This window comes from Lycorma delicatula, chromosome 2, assembly GCF_047948215.1.
Source record: "Lycorma delicatula isolate Av1 chromosome 2, ASM4794821v1, whole genome shotgun sequence".
Classification (NCBI taxonomy): domain Eukaryota; kingdom Metazoa; phylum Arthropoda; class Insecta; order Hemiptera; family Fulgoridae; genus Lycorma; species Lycorma delicatula.
This window is the reverse complement of record NC_134456.1, coordinates 47,993,918-48,020,467: the sequence shown is the minus strand read 5'-3', so window position 1 is coordinate 48,020,467 and position 26,550 is coordinate 47,993,918. Positions and strand designations below refer to the sequence as shown.

The following is a 26,550-nucleotide window of genomic DNA, read 5'->3' as shown; positions in this document are numbered from 1 at the left end:
GCCACTAAGATTTCAGAAAATTAATAAAATAAAAATAGTCCAATAAAATTCATAGTCTAACCGCGTTATTATCTTAAATAGTGGCATTAATAGAACTATTACAGCATCCATTACTGTATTTTATTAATAATTATTTCCTAGTATATTTTTTTGCAAAACTGTTACATTTAGTTAATGAACGAAAGAAAATAATAAGTAGGTTATATATAGAAATAAATGCTTTTAATCCTTATAAATGATGCACGATACGGAAATCTGTTAGCAAACTCGGTTTTTAAAATTCATATTTTCGAGGTCTACGACTATGAAATTAAATGACTATGAAGTGAAATATATAAATGAAACATTATTGGTATTTTATCTGTTTATAGTTAAACGTCTGGAAAAGGGGTGTCATATATTATTTAAAAAACTAAACTTTTTATGAAAAATTAAGCGAATTTACGAGATCTGTATATAAAGTAATGAGACTGGGTCAGAAAAACCTTTTTTTACAATCCAATTATGCATAGACTCTTTGTCATCTTCAAAATAGTTCCCTTGGGAAGCCCCGCAACGCTTCAAACGGTTTTCCCACTCTTCATAGCAGTGTTGCAACTCAGAAACCGGAATATCCTTCAGATGGTTGGTTACATCTTTTAATGTTTTCTACTGTTCCGAAATGTAGTCCTTTGAGGTGCTTTTTTTAAGTAAGGAAATAGGAAAAAGTCGCAGGAACTCAAGTCAGGTGAATAAGGTGGTTGACGGACTACAGGAATGTTTTTCTTTGCCAAAAACTCATTAATTGAGAATGCAGTTTGACAAGGTGCATTGTCATGATGCAGCATACAGTTGTCTTTGACGGCTGGTCTCACGCGGGCACTCTTTTCCGCATTCCTTTATGCATTTCTTGGTAAATATTGATTTTCAGTCTGTTCTGTAGGCAAAAACTCCTTATGGACAATACCAGTTACTATCGAAGAAATAAATTAGCATGATTTTGATTTCTGATTTCCTCATTTTTGATTCTTTGGGACATGGTGAGATTGAGGTGTTCCACTCCTCGCTCTGGCTTTTTGTTTCTGGTTTCCTATTCAAATATCCAAGATTCATCACCAGCAATAAAATTTTATAGAAAATCAGTTTCAATTCGCCCTAGAAGATTGCGGCATACTTCCACCTTGTTGTTTTTCTGTTCAACAGTGAGGTTATTCGGGACCAATTTTGCACAAACCTTTTTCATATCCAATTCGTTTGTCAAAATTTGATGGACTGTGGTACGATTCAAATTCAATTGTTATGCAATCATTCTGACAGTTAATCGCCGGTCGTACCGTATCAAGTCTCTGATTCGCTCAACATTGTCGTCACTTTTTGACGTGAACGGTCTTCTAGAGCTTGGATCGTTCGTAATTGATCCCCGGCCATCTGAAAATGCTTTAAACCAGCTAAAAACTTGGGCCGTGAAGGACCGTCATCTCCATACGCCCTTTTCAGTTTTGAAAAAGTTTCAGTAGCATTCTCACTGACTTTAACAGAAAACTTTATTACATAACGTTGCTCGTAATTTGTACTACTCATTTTTGTAACGCACAACGAAAACTTGTTTCACGAAAAGTTTGTTTACGTCTCACGTGGCAACAATAGACTAAAAATTTTAATACCTAATATAAATCACTAGTTTATATAACCATATGTTCAGTGTTACCATATTTACAGTGTTGCCACTTTGGCTGCAAAAAAAAATTAGTCTCATTACTTTATTTACAGATTTCGTAAGGCGTATGGTAATTTTATTGTTTTAATTTAAATTATTAATGTAATATTTCATCTTTATCTTACTTCGCTTTTAGCATACGTCATAAACGTGTTATCCATTTATGCTATGTTTTTCTAATATTTTGTAGGTTTGAGTTTTTAATTAAAATTTTTAATATTTATTTATTTACTATATAAATATCTTGTCTGGGCGCTGAGACGACGATATTTCGATGTGCGCCCAGGAAAAAATCAAACCTGTGGCAAGTCATTGAATGATGTCCGCCTCCATTTTTCTTTCTTTCTAGCTAACATTCTAAGGTCCTGGATTTCTTTCAGATCGTCTATAATATTTACTTTACACCGACTTTTCTACTTCTCGTGTTCTTTGGATCACTGTAGCTTTGTTTTAATGATTTTATTTTTGTCTTAAATTATCATGAATTAATCATTTTCCTTTTTTGTTCTGATTAAGCTTCTATTTTCGTTTACATTTCTCGATTAATTTCTTTGTATTCTTTCTGTTTGTCTATTTTATCTACTCCGATGAAGATCGGTGGAATGTAAACAAAAGAACCTTGTTCATAATTGAAATATTTCCAGTTTTCCTTTTTTTCCTTAGTATTCATATTACTTTCACATTTATATAGAATATGCTACAAATATTAAGACATTTCTACAACTATAACATCAACTTGTTAATAATAATAACCTGGTTTTTTGTTTTCTTCCTTCTTTTGTGCAGAAATCATTGTTTTATTGTCTCCTACTTTTATTATCATTATTTTAGTTTACCGTAACTTCATTTTCGTTCCATATTTTGCCAGTGTGTGCTGATTTTACATCATAAATATACTCCAACTTCAACTCTTTACTCCGTTTTATTATGATTATTTAATTCAGTATTAATTAACAGTGCGTAACGACAACGCGAGAATCTATTCAGTCTGATTTACAATATGAAGGGTGTATTGTATATTTACTTATGATTAGAGAGTAACATATTAATTTTTTTTTAATAATTTAGTGTTAAGACTTTTCTAAGAATTATCATTTTGATCAGTGGCGGCTCGCGTATATGCGCTATGGAACTGCAGCACCTCTTATTTCCACTTGATATTATCGATGAAATTCAATATAATGAATCTTCTTTGCTTTAATTCTTTCTTTATACTTGTACAAGATATAATCATTAAGCTTAATATTAGTAACCATCCCCCAGTTTATGAAAAAGTTACAAAAATCTTTTACGGAACTGTGCGCTTCACTTTTCCAGCGGCGTGGTGTTTGGTGTTGTGCGCATTCGCACATAGGAAGCTGCACGCGAAGCGACAAGGGAGAGAGAGCACTGTAGTTCCCGCAGTGCTGACCCTGGCGTGGCTGGTGTTCTAGTTTAGTCGGTGGAAGGAATATGAAAGCGGTTTAGTTGTTTTTTCAGTAGCGATCAGAAGATTGCGGAAAGAAGGGGGCTCTTTGATTGCCAAATCTGTCCGATAACACGCTAGAAGGGCGAAAAAGAATTTAATTAGTAAAAACTAATTATGTATTTGTTTCTGTGTACATAGAAACTTAAATTAAGCACCATTGGACTATAGTGTTTTTAAGCGGACTATTTATTAACTTATTATTAAATAATACTAAAAAATATTATTTGTATTGACATTTTATTATTTAATCGGTTAAAGCGAATACGGTTTTTAAGCACAATGTCCTTAAAAACAGTGTACCGTATTCTTGAATGTGATAAAGTGTAGAATTAGATTAGCATCCTGCTTCTAGCTATTCTACTCGTATTTGATTAATTTTTTCGTTTCTTTTATTTTACAGAAAACTTTAACCGTGTCCTTGAAAAGGCCCAGAAAAAAAGTTTTCTGGAACAGCCCCCCCCCCCTAATTTTTGTTACGAGCCGCCACTGATTTTAATATTTAATCTTTTTGTTAATCAGATCAGCATATAATGAAGTAAGTATATTATTAAAAATTATGAAAATTGAAGATGAGTTTATTATAATGTAGAAGGTACATTGTTATTAAAATAATATTTGTGTATAATTAAAATTAATATCATAACAGACATTTACCTGCCTTTTATATTTTTTAGAGAGGAATGGGTGTGCTAGTTAATTTTATTCTATATTGTTCTCATTAACGATCTTTTTTTTTTTTTAAATGCGAAAGTTTGATTTATATTTTATTCAGCTTTCTTTTAATGAAATATGTACATAACCAGTGTCGTTTCAATATATATATTATATAATGCAGCAACTAGCTCTCATTATCAATATATTGATAATGACTTTCAACTACTTCATGCATCTCATTAACTGCTCGTTGTACTGTTACTATTCGAATGGAAATTATTTCTTTATTATTAATATTTTAGATTTTATGATTATTAGATGTCAATTAAAGAGCTTATTCTTGTTCATTTCGTAAAATTATGAAACGAAATTATTTAATGCGTTTTAGTTACATTCATAATTGCATCATTCATCGTTGTTTGATATTATTTTTATTCGATGATAATATTATTCTATATCAAAGTTATTAATATAGGAAGTACCGTAACTAACCTATAATTTGTGTACATAATATTAAACACACATGCGTATTATTAAACACGCTTGTGTGTTTAAAAAAGTAAATTACAGGTTTTTGTTCGATTCTACGTTAAATACTTTGTTATTAGTGTATGTTGCCCAGTAGAAATAAAATAATTATTTATTTTACTTTTGACATGAAAATGCGTAGCCTACTTATAATTTAAAATTATTTGATCCAGTTAACAATTCAAATAGAATAGTATTTCTTAACTTTTTTTTGAGGTCAGAGTCTGCTTGTTATGCAGTATTCTTTTTTTCTTATTTCTTATACAAACACTAGTGTTTCGATCATAGGTAACTAACAGCTGTGCTTTTTCTCTATTTTTATTACACAATTACGTTGTGTTTTTTTAACTAAATAAAGAACAAATTTTATAAATAAAAAGACTTTGTATTTATGAAATCATATATATATATAATATACACACACGCAATAGAAATTGAAAATTAAAAAAAAAATTTCTATAATTTTTTTTTTTACATACTTTATTTTTTAGGTTATAATAACATTTGCTTATTCCTTCTTTTTTCTTTCCCCAGTATCGATTTTGAAATATGTTTTAAAGAATATGCTCATTGATGTATGTAAATTTATTTTAAATAGTCTATGTCTTCTTTTTTATTTAATATTGCATTTAATATCGGTCTTATTTTGTCTGTTTACTAACTAATAGTTCTTAAAATTTAAGAATTTATAAGAAAATATTAATAATTAGAAAATATTTTGTTTTCATGAGAATTGTAGTAAAACTAAAGGATTAATTTTATATTTAATTGTTATTTTTCTGGTTATTTAATGTCAACAATATTTTTTTTTTAGAAACATGTATGTTTGCGGATTCATGTTTGTGAAAAAATCAAAATAAAACTATTACGTTGTTATTACTTCCTCATACAAATATTGTAATCGCGAAAAATTTCGGTTTTCAGATTTTAACGGAAATATCCATTTTTACCATCCCTGAATCCAATTTGACTAGTTTCGGTATGACGTCTGTACGTACATGCGTTTGTATCCCGCATAAGTCAAAAACGATTAGACCCAGGATGTTGAAATTTTGGATTTAGGAGTGTTGTAACACCTAGTTCTGCATCTTCCAAAATTGACTGAACCAAAAGTGCCCAAAAAAGCCCAAAATCCAAAAGAAATTATATTTGGGACTTTTTCTTAACTACAGTAATAAGCCCTCATTGAGAGCTTCCAAACGATATATCATAAGTGGTACTTATTTTCATTGGTTCCAGAATTATAGCTAAATGAAATTGTAATTAATGAAATATTTGGATCTTACAAGGGGAAGGCACATCGGTTCGAATCAGACTTCATTTCCTTGTTTTTTTTTTTAACTTTTTACTTCCTTGTTTTTATTTTAATTTGAATATATTGATTTATTAATAATTATTAACGTCTGATTGTAAAAAAAATGTACAAAAATAATATTTCAATAATAAAAAATAAATAAATAATTTGTAAAAAATATCAGAAGTTATTAATGAAATAAAATTTCATATACTTCTCATTTAAAAAAAAAAAAAATTGTACATGTAATTTAATATGCGTACAAGGAAGTCATGTATCCAATTCAGATTTTTTTATATTGTTTCACTGGTGAATAGTTGTTATTTAAGACCACTTTTGAAAGTCGCTATGAAAAAATTTTAATGGCCATTATTTTGATTAGAGTTGTATAATCCGTCGGGTTTTTTTTTTTAGAAAACCTTTTTTTATTTCCATGCGCTTTAAAATTATTTGCCAGAAATCTCTTTTTTCCATTTAAACTCTTTTAGTCGCACTTTTTTGATGTAGTGGTCATATCGAAATATACGATCGTTTGAAGGTGTAGTTGGATTTTCAAAATTTTATTTACATATTTTTAACTGTTGAAAAGTAATTTAAGAGTTCGGATACTTTATTACCAACATACACATATATACAAATTTTCTTAAACTTATTCTAATCTTACATTCTATATATTTAATATTGTGTGTGTGTGTGTGTGTGTGTGTGTTTTACCGTATTTTTCTTGAAGTTTTAGATGAATAAGCCTTGAATAGCAAAAGAACAGTGTAATACGGTGTAATAACATAATGCTAAACTGATAATGTAAAGAAAATGAAAAATATCTAAAAATTGAACTTTGTAATCAAAGTAATTTTTCGTTTCAATAATAATCCAACTTAATTTGCAGTTTTTAAGAAAAATTGATAAAAAAATCCTCGAAATTTATGTATTTGGCCTAAGGAATGCTAGAATATAGTTATGAATAAAAAAATCAAAGTCAAAACGGGTCAAACTTTCTCCTTTCTGTGAAAGAGTATTAAAAATTTAACCTTACAATAGTCATATAGCCTTACAAATGTTATATTGTAACCTTGTAATGTAATGTTATAACCTCACAAATGTAATATTATTTATATATTGTTGACCTGCTGTGGACATTTCCCTCTAAACAAAATATTTACTGTTTAATACAAGTTTTTTTGAAGATATTTTGCTTTTTTTAATTATTGCAAACTTATTTATTTATTATTATTATTTTTTTTTTAATAAACTCATTGTACGTTGAAAATCAAAGCTTGCTTGTACGAGTCAGAGAGTCGCTCTGCAGGGCATTATATTACTTTTTTCTCGTAACATTAGGTTCATTTCGAAAAAGAGTATTCTGCAGTAATGTGTGTCAAAATATTTTATAAATAGCAAAAATTGTTTCCACAATTAAAATTAATTTAATTTCAGACAATAATTTGTTTAAAAATATTTAACGTACCTATAAGTATTTCTTAATGTATACAATACAAAAACGAATAGTTTATACTTGTATTATTGGATTATTACTACACACCCTTCGTCAAGTGAGTCGTTAAACGAATAGAGATTATAAAAATATTTCATTTGAGTTAATTATATGCACTTGTTATAGAATACGTATTAGTATTGTTGATGATGTTTGTAATAATAATATTTAAGTAATGTTGATTAATATTAGATACAGATGTTTATTGTTCATTTTCAACAAACTGATTTAGTTCAATTCTGGGTGTGTCCCGATACGAATGATACAGCTGTTTCTTTCTGAATATGTAACGTGTTTGTTTTGGATATTAATGAATTCTTATGTTTTTGTTAGTAATTCCTTTTTGCAATGGCAGAATTTAAATTCATAGTTAAGAATTAAAAGTTTTGTAGTAAAATTCCTGAAGTAGTTAATAATCTATACGATTTAATGAAAAAAAAAGCTGTAAAGTTGGGAAAATTATAAAATGACAAGCATTTAATACGTATTCAGAAAATGAAGAAAGAATCGCTGCAGCTTCCGGGATTTTAAGATCACAAATTCAAAAACTCCAAAAAGAAAAGCAGAATCTTCATAAATTTAAAAGAGGACTTGGAGTAAATGGATTTGAGGGAAAAAATTGTCATTGTGGCGATCAAAACTTGTTTTGTTGGCATGAAGATGGTATTTTAGCTAGCCCATTTTATAAAACATTTATAAAGTTTATTTATAAAACCATTTTATAAACAGTCTATATATATATATATATATATATATGTGTGTGTGTGTGTGTGTGTGTCGTAATTTTCCGCCAATCACTTCCAAATTTATACATAAAATATTAACGGCCCAAAATGTCGGTTGAGTTTTTTAATGGGCAAAATCGAGTGGAAATGGGAGGGCTTTTTCGAAAAAACAAAATATCGCTATAACTTCCATATTAACTGAAATATCAAATTCGTTTAAAGTTCCTTTTATTCTTTGAATAAGGATCTAAAAGTTATATAAGTAATTTTTTTTTATATCACCAACCATTGGCCCAAGGGTTGCAAAAAGTGGAGTTACGAAGACAAAAAAAAATCATACCTCCCTTAATAGGCACAGTATCGAATCGTTTTAAAGTGGTCGTTAGTCCTCTAAACATTACCTAAAACTTTTGTCTGAAACAATTTTTGATATGATCAATCTTTACGGTAAGGGATGACCAAAATATTGCTACAATTTGTAAGCAGATTGGGCTTGTTGTATGCTATAAACATGTGAAACTTCTTTTTACATGCAACCATTGTTGTATTGAGTAAATTTGAAGTTTTTCTTAACTTGATGGTGGAAACTTTTTATTCCCTATTTGCAGTGGTGAAATTTACCTCCGCCTTCCGGCGTCGCGAAAGGGATTTTTTTTTATACGCTATAGGAATATACAAAGTATGTTGTACCTTTATTAGATAGTATCAGCTGTTTATTATTATGATTTTAAATTATTTATTAAAATTGTTAACAAGTAGAAGTAAAAATATTCTTATTTCAAATAACTATTATAAAAACTGTCATTGATATCTTTTCGTACAGTTCTCCCTTTGAGGTCTCAAGCACCTTAATAAGTGTTTAGTATCTTCCAGTTTGGGAATTTAGCTTGAGGATTCCAATTTGAAATTTGAAGTTTTTCTTCAGTTTAAGGTGGAAATCTTTTCTTTATCCCCTACTTAGCACCGGTGAAATTTTCCTCGGCCTTCCGGCGTGACGAAAGGGATTTTCTTATTACTGTTTTACAAATTTTTTGATCAGTTTTTTTTTTACAAAAAAACGATTTAAAGAAATGTTCCATTTTACATTTACTTTCATTAGTGATTGCAATATTCTAGAGGACTAAAAATTTGGTGAAAAGGACAGTGCTGCACGCTTGAAACAAGTATCGAGATATCAGGTTCAGTTGAACTTAATTTTAAGCGTAAATTTCGGTCAAGGTTAAGTTTATTAGTCATTTATTTTTTACTGTCATCGTAGCAGAAAATCCAGTTTCACAAAGATATGTGATAGAAAATGAATTAAAAAACAACAATGCCTTTTTGGAAAGCTATGAATATTTTTTTTTTAAACCTTTAGATAAAATTCACATAACTCTTATTTAATAAATTCCATTTTCAGACCGCCTTTACAAAAGATTCTGTTTCGTTGTCAGCGTTCCAGGAATGAATATCCAATGTAAAATCGTTTCATTGTCGGAACAGTCTACTTTTAGAATATTTTTTCAAATGATTCAGCGAGTAAAAACGCAATGGCGTTTTATATTATTAATTAGATTATATTTAATTTTCATTTTGCGTATCGTCGCAAAATTTTTCAAATTTCCGTCGAGCCACTGTATTAATAATAATAAATAAATACTATTAATAATAAATATTTGTTGCTCTTAAAATTTTGTATTATAATTATAATTATAACCAAAGCACGTATAGAAAGTTAATATTATTATTTTTTTAATATGATTAATATAAACAATTATTATTGTATTCTACCATCAGATATATTGCGGTTTTACACAGATTGATAAATTCGTTTATATGTTAGTTAATTTATGTGAATATACTAGTATGCATTCATTACAAATTACAATAGCTTGTAGATCTTTTATTATTTCCAGTCAGTCTCTTCTTAGTTCCATTATGTTTATATTTTTATTATTAGTATTATACTTACCGCCATCTCCAACAGACCTATTACTTCCGGTCTGTAATGGTTTCTTTTACGGATTGAAAACGAAATGATACATGTTACCTGTTAGATTTCACATATTATGCTTTATACTATTATTCTGTTGTTTCTTTTATTCTTCCTTCTCTAAACGATATCAGATTTCAAGTAGTATTTCATGTGTATGTAGACGGGTATGGAATTTTCCTCTTTCTATCTTTTTCATTATTTTTCTCTCTCTTTCTCTTGGTATATATCTCATGTATACGTTTTTATGTGTGACGAATTGATCAATAATTATCTGATTAAGATTAATACTGTTTGCATTTTTTTTTTTTTTTGTAAGTCATTCACTTGTTATCTATCCTATTAGGAACAGTTCATTATAATTGTAAAGATTGTCAATATTATTTACTTATTTTTACAATTAACTGTAGATTTATTTTTATAAAAAGTAAATGTCGAATTGTTATTATTATTTTCTTTATTTTTTTTACACTTTCAGAACACTTTATTTAACTTTTCCGCAGATGTTAGAAAAATTAATTAAAAAAGAAAAGAGTTCTACATTTAATTTCAATTACAATGGCGAACAAATTAATTCGAACACAGTATTTTTAACAGAAAATTTTATATTTAAAAGAAAAAATGTTTAATAGTCAAACTTACACAAATTTAATAATTTATGTACCCTCCTTTGTTTTTGATTATCTCATTAATCCTCTTTGGTATTGATTCCACTAAGGTAGAATAATGATTTTTGATTTCTTCGTCTCGATACCAAACCTGTATCGCTGAATCAGTTTTAGTACTACAATCCATTTTCCCAAGTCTTTTTTTTAGTATGGCCCATAATTTTTCAATGGGATTCTGGTCGGGGGGGGGGGAGTTCCCTGGCCACGAGAGCATTCGAAGTTTTTGGTTTTTGAAGAACTCTTCCGCTTTCTTTGACGTTGACATGGTGCAAGGACTTGTTGGAAAATGAGTTCTGGGTTTTTCTGCATAAGTGGGACTATTTTGTTTGGCATATGTTTATGTATTGGTCCGATTTCATCATCCCATGCACAGCCGTAAGTGCTCCTGACCCTTCATGTGTAACACATCCCCAAAACATCTTTTTTTTTGGGTGGATGTTTGGGAGCTTTTCGCAGGTGTGCTGTCGTAGTACTCTTCTCATCTGCTGACTTACGAATGTAGGCTACTCTCTCTCCTTGGACAAAGAAATGAGTATCGTCAGAAAAAATAACTTTTTTTCACGTTTCAATAGTCTGTTCCTTATGTTCCTTTGCCCATTGAAGTCTTTTTGTCTTCATAACCTGCATCAGTAACTGCTTCTTTTTAGGTATCCGAGCAATCCTTGCTACTGCCAACAATCTTCTACAAATTGTCCTATCAGAAACATTAGTCCCACTGGTTCTCAAGCCCCTAATAAGGTCAACAGGTGACAATCGTGGATTAATTTTGCTTTTTTTTTATTAGTAATCGATCCTGCGTGCGTGGTTTTCTTTTTCCGTCCACATTCTCCTTTTCTCTTTAGAAAGACGGAAGCTGTTTCCCTAAACCTTTTCACGATTTCATTTACAGTACCGAACCCCCACACTATGCTCGCGGCAATCTGTCTTTGAGTCGTTTGTGTGTGTTGGGACAGAGCAACAATTTTTGACCGCTTTCGTGGAGTTATATTCATTGTATTAAAACTAGAAACGAATAGTAAACTTATAACAGTAACTCACAAGGTCACAAAAAACTAATTGACAATGAATTATAAAAGCACAAAAACCACTAATTCTATTTGTATATGAACTAACAATGTAACCTGAAACACCAAACAGTCTGCCAGTATGAAAATTCCCTACAACAGAACAAAAATACCCTTTGTTCGGCTTAATTTGTTACTACTATAATTTTTTTTAACATGGCTCGTTGGTATATTATAGAATTATAATAAATATATAAACCGCTTACCAACAATTATGTTGGTCATCATCACTAAAGGCTACGCCTTGTCGATTTAGCTATGTCACTCACATCTCTGCTTCTTTCTTTCAACTCATTATGTGAACCAAGGCCCATCTCTTCTTTAACATTATTGATGATGGTGTTCTAGATCTATCTCTAGGTTTTTTACCCAAAACCTTGCCCTCAAATATATTCATCAAGAACTGGTCATTTCGTATTACATGTCCTATCAATTTAGCAACGACCTCCTCTCACTCACTTCTGCTAACACTTGATCATTTCTTTTCCTATCCACCCAGCTTGTTCTTGTTATTCTCTTCCAAATCCACATTTCTATTGCTCCCAGTCTTCTTCTTTCTGCTTCCCCAAGCGTCCATGTTTCACACCCATAAGTTAGAACACTCCAGACATAAGTTTTAGCGAACTGTTTCCTTATTTGCATATTCATATGATTATCAGTCAGTATATTCTTTTTATCCCGGAAAGCTCGTTTTGTCAGGGCTATTCTTTTTACTTCTGCGGCACATTCATTATCGCTATTGACGGTGCTTCCCAAATACTATAAACCTTCTCTACAACAGTACCGTCTAATTTAATATCAACCTTTGTACCTTCCTACAGTCATACTCTTCGTCTTTTCCTTATTAATTTTCAGTTTAAATTTTGTTAGTACATTATATTGGCAAGCGGTTTATATATTTCTTATAATTTCAATTAGTTTATACCTTAACCTCCACAAATTATGTGGACAATGAAATTTTGTTTATCTGTTATGTTTCTCTTTATTTAGAAATTTATTATAAAAAGAAATTCAAATTAAAATTTGTTTAATAACAACAAACGATCGTGTTTGTTAATTCGATAAACATATCGTTTTCTGTCACCTTTGAGTTTTAAGTTATAATTTGGTTCGGTTTGTCTTTACAAAAGTTTCAAATTTAATTCAAAACCGACAATCGTCTATAATAAAAACAAAGTATAAATAATACTTCAGGTATCATGTTCAGCTGTTAAATCTAACAGGTGGTAGTTTTTTACTTTCAGAGATTTTAGGGGTTCACTAATTTTATTCTCTTATCTTTAAGTTCTCAAAATAGGGTTCTCACGAAAATATTATCGTATTAGCAGGAGATGATATTGATAAAAATTTGTTGTAAATTCAGATCATTTTTTCATAACATATATCTATGCAAGTGATAAATATTTAAAAAAATTTTTTATGCCCTTTTGTTATAAATAAAAATTTTATTGCACTACGTAAGTTATATGATAATTTTTTTACAGGGTATTTTTACTTTTTAGGGAAGATTGAGTGTTAAAAATGTTATTTTTTTAATTACGGTAATTGTTTTTTTTTTTTCGTTTTGACATATGATATGGTCTCAGTGTTGTATTTTAATGAGTCATTATTTCTGTTTGGTTTGGTATCGTCTATTATATTAACAATTTAATTTTTATTATCATTATTTTTATACATAGAGTGTTAATAAATTATGGGAATACTTAAATAACTTTTCAAACGTTAAACATTAAAAAAATGAAATTTAAAAAATGCTCCTATCTCAAAATTATATATTTTTCTTTGTGTGACCTTCGCACTACCAAGAACCTTGGGGGAGGGCAAGTCAAATTTGTAAATGGAAAGTCAAGTATTTATTGTAACATATTTTTAAAATGGATTGCAAAAGAAAATTTCGACATATTAAACTGTGAGCTAAAATAATTACAAAAAAATGGGTCGCTCTAAAGCATAAGACCGAATTTCTGTGCCACAAACGGCAACTGAGCCTCGAACAGTTTAGCGACCAGTATCCTAACATAGCTATTACACCTTACCTAACAGCGTGGTGCCATACACCATCGGCTTACGTGTCCCAACCGTTCACTTATATATTTGCTAAACTGGGTAGGCGCACTCCTTCGAATAATAAAACTAATAAAATTTATTTTGTCTAGGCAGCAATTTGCTGTCACGCCTACGTCACTGAATGCTAGCCACCATTTTAAATACCTGTCCAACGCTTGGGAGGCATAATAATTGGCTTGTGATCAGCCACACTTAGGGTTAGCTTCCCACGGCAATGCGGTAAGAATCTTTCCCTTAAGCAAACTGCGGATGCCGGTTGAACAAATCAGCCGCATCTAGGAACTCCCACACGGTCCGACAATGGGGCTCTCGCCGCTTGTAAGTGACCAATTTTCCCATTAACTTCCAAGTTCCAGGGTGTCCTGCCTCTGGCCCCTCCAAGAGCAGAGCAGTAAAACATCAGGTGTTCATTTGACTGAACCTCCCTGCAGAAGCACAGCTCATCAGCTGCCAGGCGGAACCGAAACAGATAATGGTTCAAATTAGTGTGGTTGGTGTGCACCCGGGCACCCGGTACCCTTAAAAGCAGCTCGAGGCATACCATCCCCCCAAATCCTGTATAAACTTATACAAGGATCTTCCCTTAGTCGTGGTATCCCATTCCAGCTGCCATTCTTCTCGCGAGGCTCTGCAGCCTCTTTCGCAGGCGGGAGATGGGCAACTGAACGAAATTTAGATCCGGTGCATTGTGAACGCCGTTCCGTTCCGGTACTGGCCCGGCTCGAAACCGCATCCCAAATTCCACGGCCTCCCGGCCTCTTTGCAATTTCCACATGGCTGACCGAACTTTCAACCACTAAATCGATTGAGAGAGCCTTTCCCAATACGGTGGTATGTTCTTTAAAATGATCTGTCACAATTCTACCATTTCTGTTTGAAATTTTTGAGTTCCGCCTCCCTGCGGAACTGGAGTATAGCGATTTTATGCTGAAAAATTAGGTCGTTCGATACAGGAGGAGTATTTGCTAATTTCATTTTTTTTAATGTTTAACTGTTAAAACATTATTTAAAGGTTCTCACAATTTATTAACATTCTGTATATTATTTAGCGAGCATGGTTATATTATTAAATTAAAACGAAGAATTTTGATTTTATTATTGCATGTAATAATACCGTAGGCACTGAAGTATATGCGCGTGATTCTTGCTACGTTTGTTTTTATAGCTAAATTAATAGCGAACCTCAGGTAGGTTCTGGATACCGTAACGCGTGGAAAAGATTGTTAGAGTTGTGGAGAAAGTAAAATTATTTCATTATTTTCAACAAAAAAAATAAAAATAAATCTAACAAAGGTCATTAACCATGTAAATTTTCTTTTTTTTCTTTTTTTTTTGCTGAAAGAGCTCTATATTTGATTTTTTTTATACAGCAATTGTGCGACGAACTGTTTATCATTACTGTTGTTTATTTACAGATTAACGAAATAAAAAACCTTTATGAATTATGTATATACATATATTGCTTACCCCACTAATTAAGTTTCCTTCTTACCATGGTCTGTATTTACACAGTTTTTTTACGTTAATTCATTTTAACAAAGTTTAAAAGGAAAATTTATGGTGCAATAATATTATAGATTACATGGTAGAAAACGGAAGAGATTATCGTGAAATATGATGTTATTCATTCTTTTTAACGTTATTGATGTGAATACAGCTGGATAATTTGTTATTTTCATAACGTCATCGATGAATCACGCTACATTAGAAAGGACATCCTCATGACAATATTATCACTTAATTCGTATCGTGTGATTTAACTATTATAAAATATCAAAGGTGGTAATTATTCTTTCAAAACATTTTCTTTTTTTAAAGAAATAGATACGTTTGTTTTTACGTGTTCAATCGTTCTTTGCCGATCTTTTTTTTTTAACGTCCGAGACCACCGTTAGGTATTGCTGCAGAGGGATAAGATGAATGATTTGTAGCGTGTGAAAATGCCATCCCTGACCGGGATTCGAACCCGTGACCTCCGGATGAAAGTCCGAGACTCTACCATTTGTGACACAGAGGCCGGCAGTTCTTTGCCGATCTTTTTTTCCTGTTTAGCCCCCTGGAATCACCGTCAGGTATTATACTTCAGAGAATGATATGTATGAATGTAAATGAAGTGTAATCTTGTATAGATAATTTTTAAACAATAGATAAGGTTCGTTACCTCTTACATAAATTCCTTATGTATAAATTCACAAGATCCGTAGTGTATTCTGTTATGCATTATTTCACATAAAATTGGTGACTATTTTTTCCAAAAGAAATAAATTTATTTATACCTTCTTTGTGATTTCTCCAAATATTTTGTGACCTTAAGTCGGGAAAAGTTAATAACATTTCTAAACTCAGATACCCTTCAAGAAGACTACGTTCTAAAAGCAAATATTTTTCACTGCCTTTACAGCGAATATTTTATTAACAGATAATATTTTGGTATCTCCCTCAGTAGAAGTTTCCATATATAAATATAATTAGAATAGCATTTATTTTTAAACCGAGTTTAAACAGATGAACGGTAACAAATAACATGTATGTATATTTTAAATTTGCTATCGTAGATATGTAAATTACATTTTTATGCTTTTTTTAAGAATTAAAAATTAACATCTTATTTTAGGTAGTTTTTAAAGAAAGCTACCTATTGTAATGGGTACCATGATTTGACTTCCGGAAATTTTTTACATATCTTTGCGTTTCAGATCATACAGACCCAAAAACCACAGTCAGTTTAAAAGTTTATATATGCATTTATATATGTATATTTTACTTTTTAGTGGACACGATAACTGCCGTAATTTTACGCCAATCATTTTCAAATTGATACGTAAAATATAACGACCCAAAATCTCGGTTGAGTTTGTTAATGGGCAAAATCGGGTGGAAATGGGAGGGCTTTTTCGAAAAAACAAAATATCGCTATAACTTCCATATTAACTGAAATATCAAATTCGTTTAAAGTTCCTTTTATTCTTTGGATAAGGATCTAAAAGTTATATAAGTAATTTTTTTTGATATCACCAACCATTGGCCCAAGGGTTGCAAAAAGTGGAGTTACGAAGACATAAAATATCATATCTCCCTTAATAGGCACAGTATCGAATCGTTAAAAAGTGGTCGTTAGTCCTCTAAATGTTACTACAATTGTAAGAAGATGGGGCTTGTCGTGTAATATAAACATGGGAAACTTTTTTCCACTTGCAACCATTGTCGTATTGAGTAAATTTGAAGTTTTTCTTAACTTTTAAGGTGGAAATCCTTTTTATCCTCTATTTAGCACTGTTGAAATCTACCGCCTTCCGGCGTACCGAAAGGGATTTTTTTTATACGCTATAGGAATATGCAAAGTATGTTGTACCTTTAATACATACTATCATCTGTTTATTGTTGTATTTTTAAATTATTTATTAAAATTGTTGACAAGTAGAAGTAAAAATATTCTTATTTCAAATAAGTATTATAAATTCTGAAATTGATACCTTCTCGTACAGTTCTCCCTTTGAGTTCTGAAGCACCTTAATAAGTGTTTAGTATCTTCCAGGTGGGGAATTTAACTAGAGGATTCCAAGAATTGAGCTGCTGATACCGTTAGGTTTTTATAAAAATTAGTAAATAATCAAATTAATTATCATGCCGTTGTACTAAGATTCGGTGAAAACAAGTTTACACTATATATGTGTAATTTTTTCATTCTTTTATTCTTCATTAAACCAATTTTTTTTCAGTCATATCAAGTTTTAATACTTTAGCGATTAATTTTCGCAATATGAAGTAATGAGCCACTTACCATACGACTTAGCTTGTTAGCGGTAGCAAATCCCTTCAGTTCTACATATGTTAATGTTGTAACAGTGAATGGTGTTTTAGTGTAGTTTGTTACTAAATATCTTGCCGGTAACTGGATAGAATTAATTTAAGTAGTTATTTTATAGCGAACGAAAGTATGGCAAACGAATCAAATTTTGTATGCCGGGTTGTTTTGTTATAAATTTTAACGTTTCATGATGCCCTCTTAATAACGAAAATAAAAAAAATTACAAAAATTTTGAGTTAAAAAATCCCGGAATGATGTTTTTCCTTTGTACTTCCAGATTGTATGGATCGATTTGGATTAAAATTGATACTATGATTTCTATATATAGAGTATCGATGCATTTAATTTTGCTCACAATGGATAATGTAAGAAGACGTGGACTTTTCATTCCTTTTTTTTTCTAAATTTTACTCAAACATAGGTAAATTTTTCTACATAATTTAACGTCCCTTAGCTAGTGAAGATACTTTCTAATTGTGTTATTCTTATACAAACTACATTAAGGAGGGGCAGCAAAAACACTTTTTTTTTTGTCGTTTCTTGACTCAAAGTCACATTCATATACTAATTGGAATCGTTTCATTACATTACTATGTTGTTTGGTTGATTTCATTCAAGAGATAAGCGTTATTGATAAGTCTTATTAATGACGGTTAGATACTTTTATATGGATTTGAATAATGTTGATCATGGATACCGGTATTCATTGGTGGTTGGGTTTCAATTAACCACACATCTCAGGAATGGTCGAACTGAGACTGTACAAGTCTACATTTCATTTATACTCATACATGTATATCATCCTCTTGCATCCTCTGAAGTAATACCTGAACAGTGATTCCCGCAGGCTAAACAGGGGGAAAAAACGGTAGAAGATAATAACCTCAATTTGTTTGCTTTATTTACCTTTCTTATTTTGTACGATATTTTACTCGATTACCGGTTATTATGAAATTTTTTACTATGATTTCTGAATACGGGTCATTAATGTCGTTTAATTTTGGTTACAATTTGGCAAGTTGCAATTAAGTTGGGCCTGTATGTTAAAATTTCCTGACTTTTTCGAGATTATGTAAATTTTGCCGGATTTTTTTGTATTTACAGCTAAGCCCTAAACTACGCAGGTCTCACACTATTCGACATCTGTACGACTTAAGAAATTGTCATGAGTTTCTTAACTCATTAATGAAAAACAATTTCTACATAAAAGTCTTATCTCAAAGATATATTAGAAAATTATTAAACGGTGAACAGATTTCTTGATTTTACTAGTCCATTTTGTATCGATCAGTCGTTAATTTGGGGCCGATTTTATCTGGTTCGTTAAATCGGAGAAGCGTAATAAATCCACACGATACGTACACTTTCCTTGTGATTGTATCCTCGAATTTTTTTAAAAATAAATATTTTTATTAATTTTACTTCTTCCTCCCCCCCATATCGTTTCTTAATTGGCATTCACTGTACTCTTTTTTTTTGCAATATTTTTTTTGGAATCGTATTATTTGTGGATAATGTAATTTTTTTCCAATTCAAAGATTGCGGTTTCATCCTTCTTAGCAATCAGTTTTAACATTTAACCGTTGTAAAATCTCTTTTATCCTGTTCAGTCCGACTTAATTTACTTTCATGGTTGGGAAAGTATTTTTTTTTATGGTCGGTCGGACTTCATACTAAAGTATTAACCGCATACATATTGTTCTATATTATTTTCTGATAACAGTTGTATTTAATTTATTCTACGTGTAGGATTTTGAATATTGTTTCAGGATACAAATTAATATACTTGATTGGAAAGTTGTAATTTTATGAGAAATTACCCGACGATGATAATAAGTATTATTCGAAATTGTAGTTAAAAATCAAGTACGCAAGAATGATATTCAGTTCCGGTACGATTGTTATGTTTATTTTTAATAATCATTTTTCTTTCAACGTAATCGATATCGAATTTATTATACTGGTTTCACCTATTTAACATTGAAGATGAAAATTATTATTGATTTAAATATATTCTATCGTTTAAATCGGTAACTGTAAACATAATTTCTGATTACCATTTAGTAACATAATAAAAACATAAGTTAGTGTATACAAAGAGATATTATTCCACGATTGAAATCAATCCAGAGAGCTGGTATGCGGTTTATGTGTATATATTTATAGAAGAATCTAATTAAAACATTATCTGCGTTATGAATTTAATTATATTCAATGACACTGTACACGGATACGGATATATAAAATATTTTGTAATATAAAAAACTGAAATAGTTTTTGACATTGCCTAGCAATTTTTAGAAAATGTTTTAAAAGATATCACACTTTCATTTTAAATCACGTCAAATTATCATCATCATCATCTGCGTCACTTTTTATTAATGAAATAAAAATTCAACCTTCTCTACCACTAGTAGTAGTAGTACTACGCTCTCACTTTTTTAAGTGTTTTTTAATTTAGAAACAAAAAATAATATCTTGTAATATTACGAATATACACTTTTATTTTCTCTTTTAATATTTAATAATTTGGTGTTAGATTTATATATATATATATATATATATATATATATATATATATATATATTTCAATTTTACCATTAATTATACAGGTTTTTAAGTGGTTTGTTACTGTTAAATATATATTTGTTTTTTGTAGCTTCGAAATCATTCCTTTTATTTGTTTATAGAATTTTTCTTTCTTTTTAAAATATATTAGCCGACCCGTCTATCCAGAACCTGTACCCTCTGGGCTTAGGTCAGCCTAGGCGAAGGGATCTACCCGTTGGCCGCAGAGCTCGCTTCGCTCGCCATTCCCATCTACCCATAGGGCTCCACCCTCTGAATCCTCGCACTGTACGTTATCCTCATGGTTATGAGAATAATATTGATAAATAGTAATGCTTTTACTGTTCAGGCTTTATAGAGTTCTGAAAAAGAAACTAAATTACAAAAGATAGAATAATAATATTAACTTTGGTCAACTAAAGTACACGCAGCTTTCACGACGAAAAATTCATAACTTATTTCTTTGCCGTGGTTGCAGAAATATAATAATGAAGTAAAAGGATTAATTTTTTTCTTCAACAACTTCACCGTCGTTGGGTGCGAAGAAATAATGAATATTTTTAATATTTTAACATTCAAAGTTTCTAGGGCCTCGGTCGATGGCTTAAAACCTTCCTCGGGGTAACGCGAATATATCCTGCAAAGTTTAAAGTAATCGATCGATGCGTTCCCCCGTGATGCGATAACAGAGACAAACTTTGTATGTATATATACATCTCCGAATAAGCTTGATCTGATAGATTGTTTGCATAGATATTATAATATCGTCCCATTGCACCTTCCAAAACAACGCTCAAGGGGCATACCGTTTGTTACCAATTGACGGTGATATCGGTCTAGCATCCCAAGAGATCCTCGCATACTTCACCATCTTAGCTAGCATCACACGCAGTTCTCACGGGAAGCCCATTATTGTTAAACTGATATTTTTTTTTAATTTATGTAATATTATTTTATTTAACGTAAATTTAATTGCATTATTATTTTTGTAATATTATCCATTCGATTTATATGAATCATTCAGTTCAAACCCAACTCACACGGTGATTCATAGTTTATAGTTCAGTAATTGAATTCATTAAAGTTTTTGCTTCTACCGGCAAATCTCTACAACTACACGCACGCGCACACACACACACACACACATATATATATATAAGAGATTTTTCGAAATGAAATATATCTAAAAAACATTTTCAGATATGCCAACAAACATAGTTAAAAATTTGGTTGTCATTGATAAAGTAAATTTTTGTTTATTCGGAACAAACAAAAACCCTATTCCTATTTATATAATAGAATATATTTCTTCATGTTTCTATTTCGGTTTTTATGTCCTACTACTTTGGATATTAATCTTATTTAAGAAGAATATTTATGTTTACGACCTTCTGGCGACGTTTTAAATTCTTATTTTTACTGAAACAAAAAATATTAACCTCAAATCTGAAACGATTCAGCTTCTTTATTTCACCTACATTATGAATAGGCTACGTACAGAACATCTACGCTGGAAACGTAAAGATTACGTTCATCGACTTTATTAATAATAATGTGCCTTTATTATTATACTACCTGACATTTTTCTTATAATATTAGACAATATTAGACTACCCATGGAGAAGTTGATAATAAATGAGATATTTGAAAATTTAGTCTCTACTGTACAAAAAAAGATCTGTTTAATATATATTCTTCTTAAGGTGGGGAATAAAATTCCAAGAAAAGTTTTCTAAAAATATTCATATATATGTTAAGATTACATCTAACACCCTCTTCAATAAAGGGTAAAATAAGATTTTCAAAAGAAGTTTCTGCATTTTTTCGGTCCGGGGTTTATAATTTTTTTAAATCTGATGTGGACAATACATAACTTCCTTGTACGCTTATTAAATTACATTGACACATTCTTTTAAAACGAAAAGTACGTAAAATTTTATTATTCAGTTATGAATTATTATTCATTGTAATTTTTTTTTAATGAGACGTTAATAGTTATCAATAAATCAATATAATTAAATTTAAAAAAAATGTAAAAAAGGAGATGAGGTCTGATTCGAACTGTGTCTTCCCATTGTACTCGTAAAATCTTATTCCTGCAGTTAAGAAAAAGTCCAAAATCCAAATTGTATTGGATTTTGGACAGTTATGGTTCAATTAATTGCAATCAAAAGGGAAGGTGAACAGCAAGATGTTACAACAGTCCTAAATCCAAAATTTCAGCATCCGACGGCTAATCGTTTTTGAGTTATGCGAGATACATACGTAGGTACAGACGTCACGCCGAAATTAGTCAAAAGGATTCAGAGATGGTAAAAATGGATATTTCCGATGAAATTTAAAAACCGAAATTTTTCGCGATCACAGTACTTCTTTTCGTACAAGAAAGTAAGAAAAAATACTATACATTTATATGTGCGAGGTATAACGTTTCAAAAAATATTTAAACCGAAGGGAGATAAACCGAAAGAAGAAAAAAACATGATATTTAAATGCTAAGATGTGTAGCTAGGTTTATTGCAAAAACGTTTTGGATTATTTATATACGAGGTTTGTAAATAAAATAATGAGACTGGTTCAGAAAAACTTTTTTTTTACAATCCAGTTATACATGGACTCTATCACCTTCGAAATAGTTCCCTTGGAAAACTACACAACGCTTCAAACGGTTTTCCCACTCTTCATGGCAGTGTTGGAACTCAGAAACCGGAATATCCTTCAGATGGTCGGTTCCATTTTTTTTAATGTATTCTACTGTTCCAAAATGGTGTCTCCTGAGGTGCTTTTTAAAGTCGGGAACAGAAAAACCTTGCAGGGACTCAAGTCAGGTCAAAGTTGGTTGAGGAAGTGCAGGAATGTTTTTCTTTGCCAAAAACTCATGGAGATGCAGTGTGACAAGGTGCAATGTCATGATGCGGCATCATGAATGAAATCAAATCCATGCTAATTTGTTTCTTCGATAGTAATGGCATTGTCCATAAGGAGTTATTGCCTGCAGGACAGACTATAAATTAATATGTTTACCGAGAAATTATTGAAAGACTGCAGAAAAGAGTTGCCTGCGTGAGACCAGCCGTCAAAGACAACTGGATGCTGCATCATGAAAATGCACCTTGTCACATTGCACTTTCAATTAGTGAGTTATTACTATAGTTTATCAACCAGCTTATTCACCTGACTTGAGTCCCTGCGACTTTTTCCTGTTACCGACTTTAAAGGAGACACCATTTTTGAACAGTAGAAAACGTAGAAAAAATGTAACCGATCATCTGAAGGATATTCCGGTTTCCGAGTTCCAACACTACTATGAAGAGTGGGAAAACCGTTTGAAGCGTTGCGTGGCTTCCTAAGGGAACTATTTTGAAGGTGATAAGAGTCTATGTATAATTGAATTGTAAGTAAAAGGTTTTCTGAACCAGTCTCATTACTTTATTTACAGACCTCTTATGCATTGTTGATAACTAATTTGCTTTAATAAAGTTTTCTCTAAAATTTATACATGTTTTACCATTATACATGTTTTTTTGTTGTCTAGATGAAATAGTTGGACCATACTATGTGTGTTTTTTTTGTCCCGATGAATTATTTGTACTCTAAGTCCTAAAGATTTTCAAAAAAACCGATACCTCATTTTTGACATGATCACCCACCCATAATTTATAATAATAATTTATAATTATTAGATATTTATAATTTATATATATATCTTTCTAAATTATTATTTTTTTCTTAATATTTATTTTTTTTTTATTAAGGAAAATGCTATATTAAATAGTATTAAAAATTTATTGTGTTTGCTATTTTCGTCAGTTTTAATAAGTAATAGTAAAACACACAAAAAAGTTATTTAATTAATTTTATCGTAACATAAAAGCAGGACATTTTCACCTGGCTTTTATCAGATCAGGCTCCCGAGATCATATTATCATTTGAAATAATATACATACATATATATATATATATATATATATATATATATATATACTATTATATAAACAGAAAGAAGAAGAAGACTATTATATAAAGAGAAGAGAAGAGAATTTTGTTTTTCGGGATAAACAAAAAAACTACTCGATCTTTCGCAACTAAATTTTTATTCATGTTTCTTGGCATAAATTAGAAGGTTTTTGGATATATTTCGTTCCGAAAAATCGCTAAAATATATATATTTATATATACATATATAATGTAGTTGTGGAGGTTTGCCGGTTGAAGCACAAACTTTCATGAATTGTGAACTGATTGATTATGAACATATAGAAAATTAATTTCTAAATTTTTTGAGTTTAATTCCGCGTTTAAAGGGTTAAAATTTATTTTGAATTTTTTTAAACCCTGTTATTTTTTTTAATTTTACGGTAACAAATGAGGAAATCAATCTGATTTTTGGCGAGTGAAATCTTCACGTCAATAACTCAATTTCTAGATTTTTGAAATTCGATCTTGAAAGGTGGTGAAGAAAGGTAAAAAAAAAAATACTTTTGAACATGATTGTAAAGTTTCTCAATCCGACTTTAGTATACGAGTATATTTTAGTATTCAGTAGATTTGGGCTTGTAAATACTCTTCAGATAAATATTTAAAAACCATTTTGGGATTTTTTTAATTCCGTTTTTTTTAAGGGATGCGAAGGTATACGGCGCTGTGGCTCAACCAACAGCCTCTGCCATCGTTACTGTATGTGTGACTGGCTGCACCTATCTTCGGTTACTTGACTAAAAACATAAAATAAAAAGATTGATCGCTACGGGAATCACAAAATAGCGCGGGCGAAGCTGCGACGAGCAGCTAGGATATATATATATATATATATATATATATATATATATATATATATATTCACTTATTTTTTCAAAATATTATTCGTTTTCTCTTTTACTGTGTTTAATTAATTTATATATTTTTTTGTTTTTACATGTAAATATTCATCAACAATTCTACTTGTAGTTAATTATTTTTTCGAGTGATTAAATTCTAATTATGGCATTAGACATAATATTAAATTATTTGCTTTTTTGGCATTGATCTCTCTCTCTCTCTCTCTCTCTCTCTCTATATATATATATATATATATATAAAACACTATAAAACAGTGCCCTGAATAAATAACTTCACCAATGCGCAGCTCAAATCGCTTAACCCTTGATAGATAAAAATATTTTTGAATGTACATTGTTTTGATAGTGTGGGCATCTTTTACGAAGTATTTTTATAAACGCCTTCTACAAAGTGGGAAATAATTTTTTTTTTTAATTTGAAAACAAAAAGGTATAACAAAAATGTTTGATTATTTTTCAAAAATATAACTTGACTGTTGGAGAAGGGGGATGGACGAAAATTTTGTATGGAAATTCTAAATCTAAACAAATTGTAATGAATGATTATTTTTTAGGAGATGAGTCTGATCCCCACTTTCTCCATCGTTTGATCACTCAAACTCGATGCGAAATATTTGTAATTTCTCGCTCGACTAAGATTTAGATTAAGACTTTAGATAAATTCTCAATAAGCCCACTAAAACATCGACCTGTAAATTGTGGCTAATTTTTTTAAAATCAAATGTTTCTTTTGGAAATTTATTTTAGATACAAATCTAAAATCCACGCGAGCTAAGCCGTGGACAGTAGCTAATATTATAAAATTAACATTATCTAAAATTTCTAATTTTTATTAAGTAGGTGCATAATTTTAGTAAGGTTCATTATCTTACAGTACATTAAAATGTCACTTTTATTAATAAGTTATTCATGTCACCAATTCACCTTACATCTGCCGAAAACTTTCTTACCGAATTGTTTTTAGTAATTTTTTTTTAATTTTACTTTTATTTATAGTCGTGCTTACAGTTAAAGTCATTAGCGACTTATCAGTGTCATGTAACTATACCGGTAAATTTGTAGTCTTGAACAAACTTAGATCGACAACTCCTGAGACGTGTGATTAATTGAAACCCAACCACCAAAGAACACCGGTATCCACAATCTAGTATTCAAATTCGAATAAAAGTAAGTACCTTTATTAGGATTTGAACCCGAGAACTTTTAGACCAACCCGGTGGTTTTTTTTTTTTTTGTAGTATTTTACAAACTTTAAATATTCTGAAAAATAAAAATTTTTGTAATTAAAAAAAAAATTGTAAGGCTATTTGTTTGAAATAGTTCCTTTCTCATTATAATTTTATATATAATATTATATATATGAAAATATAATTTATTTTCAGCTCAATTATAGGAATAATAGTTAAAAAAAATTACATTTTAATTTATAGTGAACATATAAATAATTGACTGCTACCTGTCATTCCCAATGATCTAACGATCGATTTAAAAAATAAAAAAAAATAATGTAGCTATTTCTATAAAGTAGTTAGGTAAATTCAATTTTCATTTTCTCGTTCCTTTTTTAATTAAATTAAAAGGTATTGTGTTTATTTTCTAGTAGTTCACAATTTATAACAATAAAAACAATGTATATTCATATTAAGTAGAAATCATACGTTGATTTATCATCTGAAAAATATATATATATTAATTTTTTTTTGGT

General features: G+C 30.2%; 2 protein-coding genes across 5 annotated transcripts in view; one reads left to right on the top strand and one right to left on the bottom strand.

Moving 5' to 3' along the window:
• Nucleotides 1-26,550, top strand: part of LOC142318776 (coiled-coil domain-containing protein AGAP005037) — a 1,329,051-nt gene that overhangs the window by 991,710 nt on the left and 310,791 nt on the right. The gene's annotated exons all lie outside the window — the stretch shown is intronic.
• b6 (pentraxin-related protein b6) overlaps nucleotides 1-26,550 on the bottom strand; it is a 147,453-nt gene that overhangs the window by 120,722 nt on the left and 181 nt on the right. The gene's annotated exons all lie outside the window — the stretch shown is intronic.